The sequence below is a fragment of the Vicugna pacos genome, chromosome 28 (assembly GCF_048564905.1).
Source record: "Vicugna pacos chromosome 28, VicPac4, whole genome shotgun sequence".
NCBI lineage: Eukaryota > Metazoa > Chordata > Mammalia > Artiodactyla > Camelidae > Vicugna > Vicugna pacos.
In genome coordinates, this window is record NC_133014.1 from 15,633,887 (window position 1) to 15,655,251 (window position 21,365).

The 21,365-nt window shown below is 47.3% G+C and overlaps 1 protein-coding gene and 1 long non-coding RNA gene across 5 annotated transcripts in view; one reads left to right on the forward strand and one right to left on the reverse strand.

The window, feature by feature from the left end:
• Positions 1-21,365, reverse strand: part of CTNNA2 (catenin alpha 2) — a 933,346-nt gene that overhangs the window by 356,051 nt on the left and 555,930 nt on the right. The window lies entirely within an intron of this gene.
• LOC140690049 (uncharacterized) lies at positions 12,950-18,594 on the forward strand. Its single transcript, XR_012065242.1, has 2 exons — positions 12,950-13,068; positions 18,180-18,594. It is a non-coding gene; the product is annotated as an uncharacterized lncRNA (long non-coding RNA).

Here is a 21,365-nt window from a genome sequence, read left to right on the forward strand (position 1 = left end):
AAATGTTGGATTCCTAGAAAAAGACACTTTAGGAAAACCGTCACGATAAATCCACGAATCTCTAGTATTTACGGTGTGCCTGATACACCCTAACCTTGTGCAGTGTACAACCTGTACAACTGGATATGACACCCACTGCTAAGCTTTACCACAGAAAGGATTACTGCCTCTTGGGGCTCCTGTCTTGCTGTTTGGATGCAAATAAAATTTAGAATGCAAGTTGCAGTTAATCATGTTGCTGATTGCTAGGATGTGGATTTGACCACATCCAAGAGTGTGGACGCTGGAGGAGAAGACAGATCCATGTGATTCACTTAGGACTACTATATATAAAATAGATAAACAAGTTTCTTCTGTGTAGCACAGGGAACTATATTCAATATCTTACAGTAACCTATAATGAAAAAGAATATGAGAAGGAATATATGTACGTAAATGTATGACTGAACTATTATGCTGTACAACAGAAACTGACACAATATTGTAAACTGATCAGACTTTAATCGAAAAAAGGAAAAAGAGAAAGACCAAGTTGCATGGTGCACAGTAACTAACTGTCCAGAAACTGGCTGGCTGGGTTGGGGTAAGCATGGGCTTCAGCCTGGATCCCGTCCTGCATTCAAATCTGGGTATATTCCCTGACAGCCGGGATCTGTGCATCACATACTCACTGAAATGCCTCTTTGAAGATCTACCTTTTGCTTTCCCTCCCTGCACTGCATTCATCGGGTGGCTACACTCAGGCCACAGAATATGATGAAGGGTCCTCTTTTTTATCTGCTTTCTCCTATAGCAAAAAGACCACCATTAACATTCACCAGATTCTTGGTATTTTTAGAAGTCATTTCATCATGTGTATCATCTTAAAATTGGTTCCCTGTGGTGATGCTCTGTGGGAGGGCTCATTAATTTTCTCACTGTAAAGCTTAGTTAAATGACTTTCTGGCAGTAACATAACCAAAACAGGATAGCTTTATGTCCAGCCATTAAGCTTCTGACTCCTAATTATCATGTGTTCATATACACACACACACACATTTACATTTATGTATTCACACATACATATGTACTTTACATGCTTGTAAAATTATAACCACCTATCCTGGAATTAAGAAGAGGCAGAAGGAATAGGTAAGGAGGACACAGAAGCACAGGGTCAAGACAAGGTTGCCGTGAAGAATAAAATGAGCCCCTTCTGGTATATCTGACTCCCCAGAGCGTCCCAGAGTATACAGAACGGTCTGTTTTTCAACACGATATGTCCCCTTAAACGAAAGAGCAAACACTGGGTCACGGCCATAGGTTCTATTTGACTGAGGTCATCCTTGGCACAAAAAGCCTCAATGAAATGTTGAACAGAACCCTCCTTGAGCAAACTGGGCATTCTAGACGGATGGGCACCTTCCACTGAGAGCCCAGGAGAGAACGGCCAATGGTGCTGTTCACGCACAGGTCGGCTTCTCGCGCTCAGTGCTGCTCACCTTGCAGACTAACCATTCGCACACAGCTGCGCAGGAATCCACCCCGCCTGACTTCAGCATGAAGTTTCTGCTTAACAGAGAAGCATGTGTCTCACGTTCTGCGCTTCCGATGACGGACTTGGCCTTTCTCTGCACCCGGATGGCTCTGCTTCAGTGAAGTTGTTCAAGGAAGCACGAGGGCACCTCTTTTTCATGTGACTGCTCAAGATTTGAACTAAGCTACTCTTCCCTCCCGTATCCTATGATCCACACTATTTGGCATTAAAAATACAGAAGAATAAATTTATCTTAAAAACCATGATAATCTCACTAAAAAAAAATGTATACTGTAATTATGTGATGAGATGGCTGTGTTAACTAACCTCATTGCAGTAATCATTTTCACAACAAACACATGTATTAGATCATCACTTTGTGCATCAAACTGACACAATTTTATATGTCAATTATATATTAATAAATGTAGGAGTAAGAAAAACAATGATATGACCTAAAAATAAAATTTATTTCATAAGTTAAAAAAAAAAGGCTGAATAAGCACTTTCTAGGGATGGCCCACGTGGAAGCTGAGTGGATCCTTGAATAGGCAGCCAGCTTCTATCCAGAAGCAGGGGTTTCTTGTAAATGGGGTAACAAACGTGTCAGCGACAGAGTTCCCAGGAGCTTCCTAGGACCCTGGATGCTTTCAGGGCAAGAGAGGCTCCTTTTTGCCATCTTCTCTTAGTTTCTAACGATCCTGTCTTCCCACGTGCTGCAGCTGTCCAAGCTCCCAGGGAGATGAAAGCAGCCTCGAGGAGCCAGTAAAACATCCCTGGGCAAACGGCCTCGGGCGCAGGACCTCAGAGGCAGAGCCAGCGGCAGAGTGCTGCCGGCTGGACAGAACCCACGCGCCTCGTCCTGACGAGAACGTCCCCTGACACAGAGGATGCAAACGTCGTTCGCACTGCGCGGCGGAGGGCGGTGCCTCCTGATGGGGCTCTGAAAGCACTGCCTCCCTTGCCTCGGGCGAGGATGCCCGTCAACTAAGGGAGGGTGGCCGGTGCCCGGCCACCGAGAGCGGGGCCGCGCCGGCAGGAAGCTTGCTGCGCTTACCGCGTGCCCGTCCACACCGCCACAGCTGCACTTCGCAGCAGGGCTCCTGCTGACACAGAGGGGCTCCAGGCGGGCAGGAGCCGGAGTCCGAGCCCTTGGGAACATGCCGCCTGCGTGGGGAGGGGTGGCGGCAGGTGCAGTCTTAAAAGGACCTGTATCTTGCGCATGAAACCCAGTCTTAGCGCTGTCCTGGCTGCTAAAAGACACTGACAGACGCCTGTCACCTCAGCTAATGCCAACGGGGGTGAGAATGTGAAACCCCGCGTGTCGTATACACACATACAACCCAAACACCTACACGTAGTAAATACAGTGTATACACGCATACATACACACCGGGGCTGAACAAACCCACCCCTTCCTGGAACAGCCGTGAACCCCTTCAGTTATTGCCAAGGTAGCTTTTCCTTTTAAAAGCATTGTTTTCCCCTCAGGGAAATGTGAGTCATTTCACTCAGACATGACAAAATGTGAGGGGGGAGGGGGCCGGCGGGAGAAGGACTGAATCTCAAGAAAAAGCATGAGAGTCTGGCGGACAAATTTTCTTTCTGACACAGTGAGTCATTTGTCTCCCGGGACCATTTCATTACGAACAAGACGCAGAAAGTCAATTTTTTTTAAAGAAATCAGCATTATAAAGTATAAATATAGGGCTGAAACCCAGCAATTAGGCTTCATTTAGATCGGTCTGTATTTTTCCTTCTGAGAGAAGGGAAAAAGAGAAGGAACAGCAGTCGGATGTGAGAGAGGAGCTCCAGGCTATGTGTGCAAGGGGCTTTGGCTATCTTTGTGCAGACAACGGGGGTGAGAATGCTGTCTTGCACACACCCCAGGGTTCACAGCAGCACACATACAACGGCATATACACAACAGCTGAGACATGGATGCAACAGAGAGAAAACAGAAAAAAAAAAAAAAAAGAAAAGAGAGTGGATTCATGGCTTGGAATTCTAACACCAATGGATCATCCTGTGGTCCCAAGAGGATGGTGCCTGGGAGCGCCTTAGAAACAGGAGAAGTACACATATTAATTCCAAAAGAGACATGCCCCACAATGTTCACAGGGGCATCTTCACAATAGCATAGCATTTACAACAGCAATAGCATTTTTACAGTTTACAATAGCCAAGACATGGATGCAACCTAAATGTCCGTGGACAGATGACTGGACAAAGAAGCTGTGGTATATTTATATAATGGAATACTACTCGGCCGTAAAAAGGAATAAAATAATGCCACTTGCAGCAAGGTGGATGGACCTGGAGATCATCATTCTAAGTGAAGTAAGCCAGAAAGAGAAAGAAAAATACCATATGATAGCACTCATATGTGGAATCCAAAAGGAAAAAAAGAAAAAAGACACTAACGAACTCATCTACAAAACAGAAACAGACTCACAGACATAATAAACAATCTTATGGTTACTGGGGAAAGGGGGTGGAAAGGGATAAATATGGGAGTTTCAGATTTGCAAATGTTAATCACTATAGATAAAAACAGACAAAAATCAGATTTCTTCTGTGGAGCACCGGGAACTATATTCAATATCTTATAAATCAATATATTATAATAACCTTTAATGAAAAAGAACATGAAAATGAATATGTGTATGTATATGTATGACCGGGACACTGTGCTGTGCACCAGGAATTAACACACGGTAACTGACTATACGTCTATGAAAAAAAAAGTAAAACAAAAGAAAACTAAAACAATGCTCTCTTGCTCCTAATCTTCTGGGTTCACACTGAAACTGTAAGTGAAATTATCTTGAAACAGCAACACCAATGTAAGATGTATCTGAATATTCTGTAAGTCATGAAACCACTGAGAAATCGGTGTGCTCAAGCAGAACATGGGAAAGAAGACTGAGTTGTGACTCAGGAAGGCTGGTGTGGGGGGGAAGGGGGACGTGTATTTATGAAGCTCCCGCCATGTGTCTGGGCTGTTTCACATCCCTGGGAGTCTGGGCTCGTGTCCATTTTCCACAGGAACAGCCGAGTAAGAGGAGGAACGTAAAACCAGCCCGAGCCGTAGGGAGACTCAGGCCCTTTGCACTGCGCCTGGAGTTTAGCCTAACTCTGCCCATCGCTGACGGCGTGACCTTTACCAAGTCAACTTCTTCCTTTCAAAAACAAAGGGATTTCTGGAAAACCTTGTAATTGGAATAATACCTTCCTGATTTTTCCTAAATCCAAAGACTATCCATCCTAGCATTTAATGAATACTCTTCTAAGTTTAACAGGACCCTATTACTTCCGCAAATGAGAAATTAGTGCCTTTCTAACACACGATTAAAATACACAGGAACATTTCCAACACACAATAAGATACCCAGGTATTACAGTAAACAGGCGCCATCTACCTCCTCGGCTCCCCATCTGGGGAAACACTGGGTCAGACTCTCCCCAGCTCAGCTCTGGAAATCTGTGTTCTGTGAAATCAAAGGGCTGACTCAGTGTAGCACCAGGCACCAGCTACCGCTTTCCCTGGCCTCTCTATTACAGTGGCGTCTTGCTCTGTTTTAAACACTTCTTCTCCATTGTTCCTACAGTTTTCTCAACTCTCAACTTCTAGGCACCTTCAAAGCAAACTTTAGCACGCCTTTCACTGAGAATCAACATGCGCAGAAGCCTGTGGTAGGCGTTACCGGGGCTTATAAAACGAATAATGCATGCCGGTAATATACTCGAGTCGAGAGTCAAGACAGACAGAGCAGTTCACGAAAAATCGTGCAAAGGAACGCCGCAGCACACACACCGCAGAACGCCTAGGAGGGACACAGCACAGTCAGAGAAGAGAACCGATATTCAGAGAGCAGCCCTTGGAGCTTGAAAGGCACCGCAGAGGCCCCTGGACTCAGTGGCCTCGTGTTTGAATTCGGCTGGCGCGCCTGTTTGGTGTCTCAGGCTAATTACTTTAAAAGAGAAGTGATGGGACAGCTCTCCTGTTAACCTCAGTCTCCGCCAGCCCCTGTGATCTTCCCCCCGGCCTGCTCCAGTGTCACAGCCTCCACCTGCTCACGAAGACGTCTGGGACCACGTTCTCTGACGTGCTTGGTCCCCGCCCCAGTCAGCAAGCATCAGACGAGAGGAGGAAAGAGAGGCCAAAAGTGCCCAACAGCCTCGCGGTCAGAGCAGGGCTGGGACTAGAGCCCCACAGCTCTGGACGGTCACTGAAGCCCTTTATGAAGCTCAGTCCGCAGTGATGCTTCCAGGGGAGAGGCCGATAGCTCAGGGGTAGAGCACGTGCCTAGCAGGCAGGAGGTCCTGGGTTCAATCCCCGGTACCTCCATTAAAAACATTAACAAATAAACTAACTCCCTGGGCTCCAAACAACAGCAACAACAAGGTGTACATGCGTGGTGACGCAAAGTCTACAACCAAACACCTGTGTGAGCAAAGACGCAGTCAGTACTATCGCAGAAACCATTTACAGTGATGCTTCCAGACTCTTCCAGGAGGTTCTGAAAGAGACGTCACTGAATCGGATTTTGGAAGAAGAGATATTAGTTGAGGAAGGCTGAAGAGAAAAGAAGCTGAGGAGAAAGGGTGGAGGAGTCTGAGGGATGGGGAAGGAGCTGTACGTGAAAACGAGGCAAGCGCAAAAGGAGAGCGCGCAGGTGGACATGCAGACTCAACCCCACCCTGGAAGGTGAGGAAAATGGGGGACACGCAAGGTGAGAGAGTGTGGGGCGGGAGAGCCCACTCTCCCTAAAAGGATCCCAGAGTTAACTTCAGAAACGCCCTGCAGGTACAGAAGGACCCGTGCTGATGGGAAATCAGGCTAGAAAAGCAGGGAAGTCCAGGGATCGGCAGGGTTTGCAAACTAATCGAGGTGTCTGAGAAGGTTGATGGGCAGAAGGATCTTCAAGATCACGTGCAATCCTGTTTCTTTTCAAGGACAGACAACGGCCCCAGAAGGGCTGTGCAACGCACTTGGGTCTACCCGTCTGGGGAGACACGGAGGGAGACTGGGTGCCTGGCCTCTTCACTTCCAGTCTGGCGCGTTTTGAGTTGGACTGGGTTGAGTACACTCAGCAATAGGAGAATGACGGTGCAGAAGTGTAGTTTGAGGCAATGGCATTTGAGACCACATTCGGGAACAGGAGGGGTAGAGCGTGAACAGAAGGAGACAAGCAAAATCAGCTGTTCTTACTTCCAGGTCTCGCAAGGCCAGGGCATCCTCCTAGTCACCCTGCACTTCTTCCCAAGAACCTGAGAGATACAGCTGAAATCTCTTCTTTGCAAAAGCCACCGACTTACCTTTGCCACCCACCCTGCCCATCACGCCTCCTGCAGAGACGTCACCTTGCCAACAAGTCACCTCCCACAGGGCCTCCTGTACCCCCGTGAGCTTGCATAAGCTCCATGAGAGCACCGGGGAGCGAAGGCAAAGTCAGCCGCGAGACGCAATGAAAAGCACTGCGGGCGTACCTCTGAGCAGCAGAGAGCCTTTTCTTCCTCCTGTCTGCCCAGACACGTGTCGCCAGCTCGCTTTCTGACTTCTGAAATCTCACAGAGTTTCTGTTGACCGGAATTTATCGAGCTGTTTTAGAAAACACCCAATGTCAGCAAAGGGAACTATTTTTATCACTGTATGTTGTTTAACAGCCCTTGATGGTGATCAAATTTACAGCCCCCATAAAAGGCAGGACGGCCCAAGGGGCTGAGCCAAGAGCTTTGATTTCTAAAGGACTAAGCCTTACACAGCAAAGATTCTAGCTAGCACTTCAGAAACTAGGGAGAACGGGGTGTCACAGAAAAGTAAAGGCATAAAGAATGGGCGTATCGCCAAATGAGCAAGCATTTAAATTGTCTTCTTAATACTGACTCCTCCAAGTTGAGCAATCCAGCCACTATTTACTGATTGGTTCTGATATACAGGGTACTGTTCTAGATATTAAGAGGTAAAAATGATAAATAAGTTACACTTAGTCCCTTATCTTCAAGAGCTCCCCATATACGGGGGATGGAAAGGTGTACATTAATTACTGTAACGTACAGAGGGACATTTTAAGTATCACAGGGGCCAGTGGCCCAAATGATGTGCTAGAGATGCTCAGGCCAATTGATTCAAGAAAGTTCACGTCGAGGGGAGGGTCTAGCTCAGTGGTAGGGCACATGCTTAGCATGCACGAGGTCCTGGGTTCAATCCCCAGTACCTCCATTAAAAAGAAATATGTAAGTAAATCTAATTATGTCCCCGCCCCCAATTTTTTTAAAAAAAGAAAGCTCAAGTCTGATTATTACATAAACAAAATCTTGCAAATTATAAGCAAAGATGTGGACAGAATCACATTCTTTTGACTGAAAATTAATTAAAACGATGAAAAGCCTAAGCCATGTATAATCTTGACATTTTATCTGTGATTTCATTAATAGGAGAGCACTTTAAAAATGTGAAGGCAATTTTCTCGTGAATGGTGGCTATTCTCAAACCGAAAAGCAAAAGCTGTTATCTTTAATGACTCTTAAACGTTTCCAGGTAATGCGAGATTCCCCAGGTAACTAGACTGATGCAGAACCCAAAGCAGGTTTTGCTCTCTGGTACTTCCTTTCCTTCTGAGCCTTCTCAGAATTAAAAAAATAAACAATCATTCAGTAACAAAGAGGGACAGAGCCAATTGGATTGGAAGATGCTGGCTGACTGTCGGGGAAGGTACATCACCTGCAGAACGCTGCTCGGGTTTGCTTGGCTTCCTTTAGAATGTGATGGGGGCAGTTCATCTATCTGGTTCAACAGGAGTCACTTGGGTCTTTTCCCATTTATCACTGCAGTTCAGTGGGGTTCAGCCAAGGTTTCTTTCTCGGCGTGGCCTCCATTTCTCAAACTGGAGAAGTTGGGGGTTTCTGAATAAGGGTCAGCGATGGGAGTGGTAGTGTCAGAGCAGGCAGACACTAGATATGAGCAGAGAGAGGGGGACGCAGGCCACATGGCAGGAACTGGGCAGAAAGGCGGGGCACAGGCCAAATGCAGGGAACCACACATCATGTAAACAGTGGGGGTCCTTGGGCAGACAGAGAAAAGCAGGAATCTCAGGACTGACAGGAGATCACACATTTTGGGGTGACTAGCGTCCTGGAGGCAGACAAAGAAAGGTGGGAAAAGGCAGGAATCTCCAGGGTCCGAATGTAACCTTTTGCTCATCATGCCCTCATTTCAATAAAATCAGCCTTGCAGATCAGATACTTCTGATCATGCACAGACGCCAGGACACTTCCGATCCAGACTAAATAAGGACAAAAATCCCTCCTCCCTTTGGGAAGGTGCAGTTGGGATGATAATCAGGGAATATGACCCCAAACCCTTCCCTCCTCACTGAATATTCCGCCCATTCATTTTACACCCTCTGTGACCAACTTGCCAAAGAAACTCAGGGCGGCCGCTCCCCCCTTGAGAGGGCACTATGCCTCCTTTAATATATTCTCACTTTACTTTTTTAACCACTACGTCTCGTCCCTGAATTCCTTCTGGGGCGGGACAGGAGCCCGAACACCGGCGGCGCCCGCCGGCCACAGAAGCGCACAGGAAGGAGCGGGTGGCAAGTGCTGAACTCTCAGCAAACCTCTGTGGTACCAACTGGACGGCTGCTGCCATCATTTTTTTTTTTTTTAACAAATTGCAAGATACAAAGTTTAAGGCGTGTGCTGGAAGCCACACAGAGATCATTCCCAGATGTAGATCCTAGAGATCCCTGCTCCTGAGGACTCGCTTAGACCTCTCTGTCAGCGGATGGCAAGAGGCACTTCTGACGAGACAGTGAAAAGCTGCAGTACTTACCATTTACCAACCTTTCATCAAACTGCCGGATGTCAACAGCAATGCTCAGGAACCCGATACCCGACCTCCCCTCCGACTCCGCTGGCTCACAATCTGAGAGGCACTTTAGGGTCACCGGTCCCCTTGAAGTGTCTGTCTTGGCTGGCTGGGGGCAGCCTCCCGCCCCCGGGCAGCCTCGCACCCACGGCACTAGAACTGGAGAGCGTTCCAGACGTGACTCCATCGGCTCCCCTCAACGGCCCAGCCCCCGGAACGGAGGCCCAGCAGGACTGAGCGCCTCACCGTGGGGATTTTCACCTCGGGAAGCACGCCGTAGCCCTTCCGAGCCTCAGTTCCGTGAGCGGTCCTTGCGGAGTCTGAGCAGTGCGCCCGGCAGAGCTGACGGGCCCGGCTGGGCGCTGGCTCAGCCTACCCGTGTCACAGCGGGAAGGAGCCGGCTGCCCCTGCACCTTGCATTTGGTCCTCAGCCACACCCCTGCGTCCTGCATGCTCATTATCCCAGTGGTATCGCACTTCTTAAGGTCCCCACTAGCCTGAAGCGTCAGATCTAGGGGACACTTTCCAGGCACGTTCTCCAAAGCATCGCAGCTTCCTGAAACTCCATCAAATGGCATGGCTCCTTGCTCTCAATCTTCCTCAACTATTCCAAGCACTTTTCCTTACTCTCTGACACTGAACCCTACAACACCAGTGTTCAGTACAGTCTCATCTTCAGTCAGCTGCTCGTCCATCTTTACACTTAACTCCCAGGGACGTCCCTGCGTCTCTGCAGCCTTCCCCTGTGGGGGCTGTGCTCATGATTCCTAACGCAGTGTCTGTAGGCCAGACGGGACTCCAGAAATGCGGGCCCGACTCTCCTCCACCCCCAGACATCTCCACATGCTCTCTAAAGTCACTCAAATCTAACATGTTACAAACTTCTTAGAAGATACATCTACATACCCACTCTTGTAGATACATGGATGGAGAGAGAGAGATTGTGCCCTGTGATAGAAATAATATAGTTGTAAAAAATGTTTTTGAACCTCAAGTTAAATACACAGAAACTAAGAAAGAACCTGAGATAAAGAAGATAAAGAACCTGAGATAAAGATAAACTATTCATCTTATATGCTAGGAAGTGGAGCTAGAACATTGTTCAATTTCGGCCATGAACAATTAGTTGAATATAAGTTTAAAGAGGCATGCCAACAACTCATAATGACAGTATCAAGATGTCTAACTGCAAATTGCTTCAGAAAGTGACAGAAACACAACAGAATACACAGAGGGAAAAGCAGAGAAGGAGAACATCAAAGCAACAGAAACAACAGACCCCACAGAGCAAGATGACAGACGTAAGACTATAGGCTATTAATACGGTGATTATGAAGAATTTTTAATAATGAGGATGCTTATGGTTGTTGATAACAAGCAATGCCTCGTGAAAAACCGAACGGCATGCACAAACGGTCACAATTATGTACAACACGCACGGATGTCTGTCCGCAGCACAGCACAGGAAGAACATGCATTTTAGAATCCACGGACCCAGATTTGAATTCGTGATCCACGGCTTAACCACGTGAGCTGGAGTCAGCTATCAAGCCCACTGTACTTTCGTTTTTTAAATTGTGTTTTTATTAAAGAGAAGTCAGTTCACAATGTTAGTTTCAGCTGTACAGCAAGGCGATTCAGTTATACACATACCTAACCTACATTTATAGAAATTTTTTAGATCAATTTCCTTTTTTTTTAAATAACGATAATAATGATTCCCACTCAAGAGTTTGTTGGCGATGCTTAAACTAAAACGACTTGCAAGCTTTAGAAAAGTGCCAGGCACACAGGACATGCTCAGCCGGCGGGAAGGATGATCACACCATTACCTCCCGGATAAACAGCATCCTGTCAGTCACCTGCGTCCCATTCCCCAAGGGCTTCCTCTGCACAGAAATACGGCGCCGGAGCTTGGGTGGGGAGTCTGGAGGCCTGGTTTCTGAGCTCTGTGACCTCGGGTAACCCGCGTGCGCGCCCGGGGCAAAGAGGGGCGAGCGAGTCTCAGTGTTCTCGCAGGTTCTTTAAAACTCTACTGTGGCGGAAAGGCACATGAGGAAAGACACGTGAAGCAAAGAATCACGATGCTGAACTCGGCCTCTAACACACTCTCTCCAGGCTTAGGTCTGCCCTGCCTGCCAGGTTCCTCTGCGGGAACAAGAACCTGCCAGGGAAGTGGAACCACGCCATCACCCTCTCTGCCCAGGGAGCCCCCGGCGATGGGGGAGGGGACGGCACCGGGGCCCCACCACCTGCCGGTACAGTCAGAGCGCCAGCACGGTCGGTGATGCGGACTTCCTCTTCTGTCAGGCAGCCCCCCTTTGCCTCTGTTACTTCCTCGTCAGTAGCAGTGCTGGTGAGGTCCAACGTTCAGACATTTTACTCATTAAATAATTTGTTTTTAATTACTTAAAGAAACCTTGTTGCTTTACTCCAGAAACCGGGCCTGAGATGGCTTTTAGCCGTTTCTCTTCCTTCTAGGGGACAACATCCTGTGTTCTAAGGGCGTACTCACCACCACGGGAGGTGGGAAGCGAGCCGGCCAGCCGCGGCCACCTCCACCGAGCGACATGGCGCCTCCCCTGGGGCAGGTCTTCAAGGAACCAGCCTGTGATGCCCTCCTGCAGCTGGAAGACGGCCAGCAAGAACCAGGCTACAGAGTTTGTTTTCCGATACACTTGGCGAAACGGGACCATCATGGAACAAAACAAATTTTTAGGCAATAAGTCTCAAGAAATGAAAAGCCTCTGTAAACCCTTAGTCAGACACTACGGGCGAGGATGAGAAACAAATCAGGGGTCAGAACTCCAGAACGTCTTCTACCCAACAAACAAATAGCAGCTCTTAATTTCCTCTGGCAGGAGATTGATGATCGCATCTGAATCAACAAGGAGAACCTGTGAGCTGTTTCCAAAGCAGATGGAGAGACGCTTCACTTCAGATTAAGTCTAGAATTCCATCCATCTTGACGAGAGCTTGCTAACCGACTGAACCCCTGCTCCTCAGGCTGGGCGAAAAAGAGGCTATGACAGAAATGGTGAGAGATGCTCTGAAATAATAAAGGCGGACGGAGGCGCTGACTGGCCAGTCAACACCTTTAAGGGGTAAAGAGGCCACGGGCACAGCCCCTGTTCCCAGTACGAAGTCCCAAGTCCCGAAAAGTCAAGCCCCCCCATAAAAGAAAAAAAAACTACATTTGTGCCCGCTTAAAGGGCTTTTACCACCCTAACAACACGCAGACTGCTTCAGTGAAAATTCTAGATTCCAATAACCTGCAGAGTGAGACCACCTGGGATATTTGTTCTGACTTTCTGGTATCCAACCAGTGTAAGAATCAATTTAGCTTTTCTAATTTTCCTTTTCTCTAGACTTCAGGCCTTATTAAATCTTGGATATCCCCTTACATGATATATTACACAGGCTTCAGGGTGAGGGTTCTGTACATGCCAAAGAAAACGTATTTATAAGGGACCAGAAGGCTGGGTGTACGTGACGGAGGAAGGACAGTGCGGAGAATTCTAAAATGGAGGGAAGGGGTGGGTAGGACTTGAGGAACCAGAACAGTGTGATTGGAAGGGAACAAGATAAAAGCAAAGAAACTCCGAGCTGTCTGCCTAGTCACATAAGGTGGACCTGCTCAGGGTGTGGCGCTGGACAGACTAACTGGCACTCCAAGGTCAGGAAGTGATGGGCGGCTCCGCAATCAGGCAGGTGGGGGAGGTTCACAGAAGGGAGCTGTGACTGATCAGATGGCGGGAGATGATCAGGAAACGGTGAGGCTCGCAGGTGTCCGAGGTGTCAAGTCTCCAGCCTCCTCGTTCAGTGGGCGCGGGAAATAAGCCCAAGTCTATTGGTTGACCTTACGTAGTAAAAACGGTCACTATGGTTGCTATTGGCAACCGAGCGCCCCAGGTTTCCCAGCTTAACGCTCCTGTCCCTGCTGAACCCGCCAGGCGTCAGCACCCGCGCCTCGTTCTCGTCCCCATGTTATCTGAACGGTCTGCCCCTTGTCACAGAGCCCGTGAACTCCAGCAAGACCTTCAAGCTGTCTCTGTCCTCCCCTTGCAGTGTGTCACTCTCGCTCTCGGTTTTCCTTCTGACTTTGGCCACCTCCTCCTCTCCTTTGCTTCCCCCTAAACCTGTCCCTTAAAATGTGCATGACTTCCAGGCTCCCATCCTTCAGCTTCTCATCTCTCTTGAGACATACACTACACTTAAGCTAAGAAATTACAAAAAAAAAAACCAAAAAACCAAAAAACTATGTTTCTGGCTCCCAGAGTGCAGACAGATTTCAGGTTCCAACTTGAGGCAAGAGGAGTGGGCATCTAACCTGCGTGCCTACTAATCTCCCTGAGGTAACTCCTCCTCCCATTCACAGGCTGACACACCGGCAGACAAGGGCCATTCTGCCTACAGATCGCCTAAAATCCATATTATAAATCTATAAAATATATGAAACATTTATTTATTGACTTTCTTTATATTAGGATATTCTGATATCTTAAAAAAGGAGGGGGGAAGGGTACAGCTCAAGTGGTAGAGCGCGTGCTTAGCATGCATGAGGTCCTGGGTTCAATCCCCAGTGCTTCCTCTAAGAATAAATAAATAACCCTAATTACCTCCCTCTCCCCACCAAGAAAAAAAAAAGTAATCTTAAAAAGCAAAAACAAAACACAGCCTCCCTAGCTGGGGAGAGAGTGCCCCTCCCAGAGCTAGTTAACTCCGAGAGACAGCAAAGGAGCCAGCGGGGAGCACGTCTGGGGTTTGCAGACTGCGCAGTCCAGGGCCACATCACTTCCATCTGGCCAGGAGCCCTGGAGGAAATATTCCTCTGCCTCCATCGTCCTGAGACCAAGAGCTAGAGACTAACTGGTCAGCTAAAGATGGTTACAGCCTGAAGCCACCCCAAATTACTCAAAGCACCCAACCCCAAACTTCTCACCCTGCCCAGCCTCTACCTTGTTGCTCCCGAGACACAGAAGTAAAGGCTCTGGACAAAATCTCCCCTCCCTTCCCGTCCTCTGCCTCCTAGTCCCCTCGCTCTTTCCCACAAGGTCCCATGCGGCGTTCCGTGCCTCCCGTCTCTACGACCGTGAGTCTGAGAAACTTTGCTTTCCTCGCCCTGTCTGTCTGTCTCCTCTTGTGGCCACACCTGACCGACCATCTCACAAGAGAATACGAAATACATTCAATGTTCTGTGCTTTCTCCCGTCATGGACCAAACCGGTAACCCTCATTAGAACAGTTCCCACGCTTCAATTTTATAAGAACCACTTAAGTGCTGTATTCAAGTACAGATTTTGAATCTCCATCCAGCCTTTCCACCTCCAGAGATTTCAGTGATTCAACAGACAGGGGAGGTGCTGAAGCCTGTATTTTGATCTGTGCTTCCAGGAGATTCGGATTCGGAAGGATTCACAGATTTGAAGAGAATGGATATTTTAAGCTGTGACACAGAGCATGGCTCTGCCTTATGTTTCTTTGCTCCTCCTGGTAAGGGTGCCGGACACCATGCAGAGCACACCAAGTGATGGCCTCTCAAAGATCTCCAGAAGATCCTGTGTGTCCAGCGAGGTGCTTCCCCTTTGGAATACCAGATCCTGTGCAGGGCTCAGTGGAACTGTGTTTCAGAGGACATGCTAAGGTTCCAGAGGGCTTGGTTCCTGACCTAGATGACCTGGGCTTCGGGCTCTCAGCAGTTCTGTCATCTACATCTTAGTGTCCGTGGCCCAGAGGTTGGGCTGGGAAACAGGTGCAGATGCCCAGAAGTGGTGCCTGAACACCCCTTGTCTTCTCATAGCGCTTCCTGTTTGCAAAGGGATTCAGGATCCAGCACCACGCCCAATGCACCCAAGTGGATTCCCCAAGGCTGGGTGGGTTTCAGAGAGGAACATCACACTTACGACACATCCTTTGGTATTACGACATCACGACCGCCTGACTTCTGGTTTTGGCTGCATAAGGACTCTTCATTCATTTGGGCACATAACTATCCATGGGGTCCACACGCTGCCTTTGCAGTGATGTTACAAAGGCCTTCCAAACAAGGATTTGCTTACCTGCTGATTTAAAGTTATGCTCAATTCATTTGTTCAGTCTTTATTAAACAAGTTATTTCTGTACTGGCAAAAGGTCAATTTAATTGCACCAGTAACTTTGAAAAAGACAGTTTAATCAATACAATTGTATTATATATGTGCAGTAAAATGTGGCTTGCTACTTCCAGGAGCAAATTGCAAACAAGAGCAGTTAACAGCAGTTTATTCCTGCTTTTCCGTAACTCCCTCATTTCCTAGTCTCCCTGAACGAGCTCTTGTGAGTGTGTTCATGAACGGGGGCTTGAAATCTGCCCTCTTTTACTTCCTTTTCTTTTCTTTTTTTAATGGCAGTACTGGGATTGAATGCAGGACCTTGTGCACGTTAGGCATGCGATCTACCACTGAGCTCTACCCTCCCTGCTGAGATCAGCCCTCTTGCCAGGACGTCATTTAGCCAGTTGTGGGGCAGCTGTTGGGAAAGGGGAAGCAATGAGCTCAAGTGCATGCCTCACTTTTAGCAACTGATTATTCAGCTGTGTGTTTTTGAAATCAATTAATCGATTAATCAAGTCGAGAAATCCTTCCACAAGGCCCATCTAGTGGGAAAACAAGCAGGTGGGGCCCGTGACCTGAGGGGGCGCAGGGCTGTGACGGGTACCCAATAGGTCTGAAGGGGTGCCTGCCTTACTTCAGGAGGCCAGAGATAAATAGGTAAGAAGTTAAATAGTGGTAACAATTCTAAAGTACTATCCAAGATAAAAAAAATAGAAGAGATGTTATAAAGCATTGATTAGCCGTCGGATGAATAGAACCGAACACAACTAGCAGACTCAGGGTAAAAAGAGGTCTTGTTTGGCTTCAGTGGCTTCATAAGGGCTAGAGAAAGAGAAGGAATTCAGGTGCTAAATGGCAAGCAGGACTGGGATGGAGAAAATAAAAACAAAGGCTCAGGAGGCAGACGAGAAGTGACATGTCTGTGGGACTACGAGGAGAGGATTTCCCAGAAGAGTGGTCATGGACGGATTTCTTCTGTGGGTGTGATCCAGACATTCATGCAGGATTAAAACCCTTCCAATTAAAGACTGCATAAATGCAGGTGATGCAGGTTAGGAAAAGTGCTAACAAAGTGCCTTCAGATAAAGGGAGCTTTCCGAGAACACACGATACCAAAACAAGTGGCCGGGAATGGGCCCCAAATTAATACTTTATATAAGAGCTCCCCCTCGGGCAGTGGCCTAAAAGAAGAGGCAGAGGTTGTCGACGAAGAACTTGCGAAGAGCGCAGCTTGCTCTGGACGCCGCGGCCGCGGCAGGTGACCCCCAGCAACCGCACATCTTCAGCTCAGCCGCCTTGGCTGTCGAAGCCAAATGCCGCCCTGAGATAATGAATTCCAAACGGGGAGCTCAAGTGTGAACACTGTGCAGGGCTCAGCAACGTGGAAAATCCCTCTGTGCACTTCATAATTTTCTGTTTGTTTTATTCTCCGGATGGTAAAAACGTCTGCTTTGTCTCAGGCACACAGCCAAGTTCCAGGGGCAGGGCAGGCCCTCCACCTGGCTCCCGTCGCAGGCACACGCTAGGCTCTCCGCGAAGACGTCCCCATTTATCTGCTGAGATGAGCGATGCGGTGCGGAAAGAGGACCTTACGGTGTTTCTGTATGAGCGCCACGCTGGGGGCCGCAGGTTCTTCACTGGGCTGCGGGCAGAGCTGAAGCACACTGATGAGATCCCAGTGGCCCTCACATCTGCTTGGGTTCAACTCTCTTTCCATCCCACAAACATCCCGTCTGGTTTAGCTTTGGGACAACAGGATTCTGGAGTTCACTGTGAAGACCACTGACCAGAGAGGCAGAACCAACGTCTTACATATAGAACTGTGGCCTCCCTCTTTCTGTCATTATTTCCCCAGATTTTAACATGAAATATCTAAAATTGTTGGCATGGGTACCAGAAAGAGCCTGGGCCTTGAAGTTAGACCCGGGACAAAATCATAACCTAGATTTAGGACCTTGGGAAAGTTATTTCATTCTGTCTGCAGAGTGGAAATAATCATACTATGGCGTAGGATTGAAAATCAGATTCAATCAGATAAATTACAAAATAACTTTACTTAATAGAGTGCCTGGCAATAAATACTCACCCCCTTTCTATACGCCTTTCCCTGTGGACATTCATTTAAAATGCCTTTGTGTGCCTGTGGTCTGAACATCACCTTAGAGCTTTAGCAAAGCATATAATTTTCATGATGTCATCACTTACGAGTTAATAAAATATAATTTTAAGGATGATACCACTTAATAGTCAATAAGATATGTAGATTAAATAATATATAAGTATCTTAATACTTGGTTAGAGTTGCCTATGGAATTCTGCAAAATATTTTACTCAGTGCTTTGCTCATATCTTGGACAAACTTTGTTGAAATAAATGTGCGAGTGATAGCAGATTGGGGAAAAAATAAGGAGGCTTCTGTAAGATACAGGCATACCTCAGAGGTATCGTGGGCTTGGTTCCAGACCACCACAATAAAGCGAATACTGCAATTAATGTTTAGCTTCCCAATGCACATTAATGGTCTGTTTATACTACACTGTGGTCTGTTAAGTGTGCAATAAATACCATGATGTCTGAAAAAATAACGTAGGTACCTCAATTTAAATACTTCACTGCTAAAAAATATTAACCGTCATTTGAGTTTTCAGAGTTGCAATCCCTTTGCTAATGGAAGGTCTTGCCTCTGTGCTGACAGCTACGGACTGATCAGGGCGGTGGTTGCTGAAGCTTAGGGTGCCCGTGGCAATTTCCTAAAGGAAGACAACTTCTTTCAAAATTGGAGTCAACCCGCTCAAGCCCGCCTCTGCTGTGTCAGCTGAGTTCATGGAATATTCTAAATGCTTTGTTGCCGCTGTGACAGTCTCCATGGCCTCTTCACGAGAAGCAGATTCCGTCTCAAGAAACCACTTTCTCTGCTCGTCCACGAGAAGCGCTTCTCATCCCACAGAGCTCCGCCCTGAGGTCTCAGCAGCTCAGCCCCACCTTCAGGCTCCGCGTCTAATTCTGGTTCTCATGCTGTTTCCACCACATCTGCTGTGACTTCCCCCACTGACTTCTTGAGCCCCTCAATGGCATCCATGAGAGTTGAAATAAACTTCTTCCAAATTCCTGTTAATGTTAATTATTTTGGCCGCTTTCCATGAATCACGAATGTTCTTTGTGACATCTAGGATGGGAAATCCTTTCCAGAAGGTTTTCAATTGACGTTGCCCAGATCCATCACAGGAATTAGTATCGATGGCAGTTATAGCCTTTAAAAAATGTATTTCTTAAATAACACATCTTGGAATTGAAATTACTCCTCGATCTACGGGCTGTAGAATGAATGTTGTGATAGTGGGTGTGAAAACAACATTAATCTCTTTGTTCACCTCCATCAGATTTGGGTAGCCAGGTGCGTTGTCAATGAGCACTAATATTTTGAAAAGAATCTTTGTTTCTGAGCAGTAGGTCTCAACAGTGGGGTTAAAATTTTCAGTAAACCATATTGCAAATGGATGCACTGTCATCCAGGCTTCATTGAACCATTTATAGAGCACAGGCAGAACAGATTTTAGCATAACTGTTCAGGGCCCTAAGAGTTTTAGAGCGGCAAATGATCACTGGCTTCAGCTGAAAGTCACCAGCTGCATTAGCCCCAAACAAGAGAGTCAGCCTGTCCTTTGAAGCTTTGAAGCCAGGCATTGACTTCTCCTCTCTAGCTACGAAAGCTCGAGATAGTATCATCTCCCAATAGAAGGCTTTTTTGTTTATGTTGAAAACGTGTTGTTTAATGTAACCACTTTCAATAATTTTCTGAAGCTGGATTGTCTGGATAACTTGCTGCAGCTTCTACACAGCACTTGCTGCTTCGTTTTGCACTATTATGTGATGGAGACGGGTTCTTTCCTTAAGCCTCAAGAACCAACCTCTGCTACCTTCAAACTTTTCTTCTGCAGCTTCCTCACCTCTCGGCTTTCAAACAATTGAAGACAGTTGGGACCTAGCTCTGGATTCGTCTCTGGCTTAACAGAATGTCGTGGGCTTGTCTGATCTCCTATCCAGACCACTGAAGTTTCCTTCATTTCCACAGAACGTTGTTTTGCTTTCTTATCACTCATGTGTTCACTAGAGTAACACCTTTAGCTTCCCTCAAGGATCTGCCCCTTTGCATTCACAACTCACTGTATGGCTCCAGAGGTCTGGCTTTTGGCCTGTATGGGCTTTCAACATGCCTTCCTCACTGAGCTTAATCATTTCAAGCATTTGGCTTAAAGTGAGACACATGCAATTCTTCCATTCACTTGAACCCTTAAGAGGCCACGGCAGGGTTCCTAACTGGCCTAATACCAATATTGCTGTGTCTCAGGGAATAGGGAGGCCCAAGGAGAGGGAGAGAGATGGAGGAATGCCAGTCAGTGGGGCAGCTGGAACACACACAACATTTATTAACTAAGTTCGCTATCTTACATGGATGTAGCTTGTGGCACCCCCAAAACAGCACCATCCAAGGTCACTGATCACAGGTCACCACTACAAATACCATAATAATACCACAAACCTTCAGATTGGGGAAAAAACGCAATATATGCAAAACACAACAAAGTGAAGCACAGTAAGACGAGGTACGCCTGCATTGGAGGCATGTTCCTAGTCCCTGACGTCTCCTCAATACCGGGGCACTCCAGCTTGGCCACGGTGCCCGAGAGCCAACAGAAGGGACCTGATGTCTCACCAGCTCCAGCCAACTGAACTTTTCTGCCATTTAATGGCTATTTCCTGTTCTGCTCCTGCACCATGTTGCTTCAGCGTTAAGTAGGAACGATGCATTTGTCAACACCGTCATTCTCCTCTTTGAAAGATCTTTTCCATACTCTCTGCAGGAAACACAAAGAAGACCCTCAGACCACACACACACACACACACACACTCACACACACACACACAGATCTAATCACCGTAGGGGACCTGGTGGTGACTCTCATTAGTTGTTCTGACTTGGGTCTCTTTACTCAGTGGGAGGCACCAGAGGAAAGAAATCACAGGTAGACAGACAGAACGGGCATAAATATGTCAGAGCAGATGGTTTGGCTGAGTGCTGTGTTCTTGTATTTGTTTTTGTGTTCTCATGTTGATATTATTATGTCGTGGTGCCTTCGGTGATCCACGGAGGGACTGGCTAATGTCACGTAAGCGACAGAACAGCACACGCTTTAGAGGTAACCACGCATGGTCTCCTCTCTTTATTTTGTTAGCCTGGAAATTGAAGACGAGATGTGGGCCTATGAAAGTAGCAGCAATCCAGCTTCTAGAAGCCCCGTGTTCGAGCCCCAGCTCCACTGCTAACAGCATGACCTCAAGCAGCAGCAAATCACACCTCCTCTTGAGGTCTCGGGCTCCCCATCCGCCATATGAGAGTTAGACACGCTCAGTGGTTTTCAATTTTTTTGAAGTGGTTTGGACTCTCATCTTAAGAAACTCTTACAGAGACCTTCTGTTCGTAAAGCATATGGACAAAGAACAAACAACGCTAGTTTTCTCATTTTCTCCCTCCCTCCAGTTCCAAATCTGAGTGCCAGGAATACAATATGAGAGTTGCTGGACCAGATGAGCTGTAAGACACTACCTGGCTGTATGAGTCTAAGATGTACAAGGCAAGATAAGTAGAAGGAATGTTATTTTCTGGCCTACCTTGGCTTCCTCACACAATACTGTCCACCTGCTCTAGTGGAGCAGTGCTGCGTGAAGTGTCTGATTCTGCATTACCTCACATGCCCAGGCCAGCAGCTCCTAACTCCTTAGATGAAAATCTGGTCCATGAACAGAACGCTTGACCTCAGAGAGAAAGCTTTCCAGGATGTAGTGAGCTTGTGGTCACAAATTCAGAGAGGATGTACCAGGG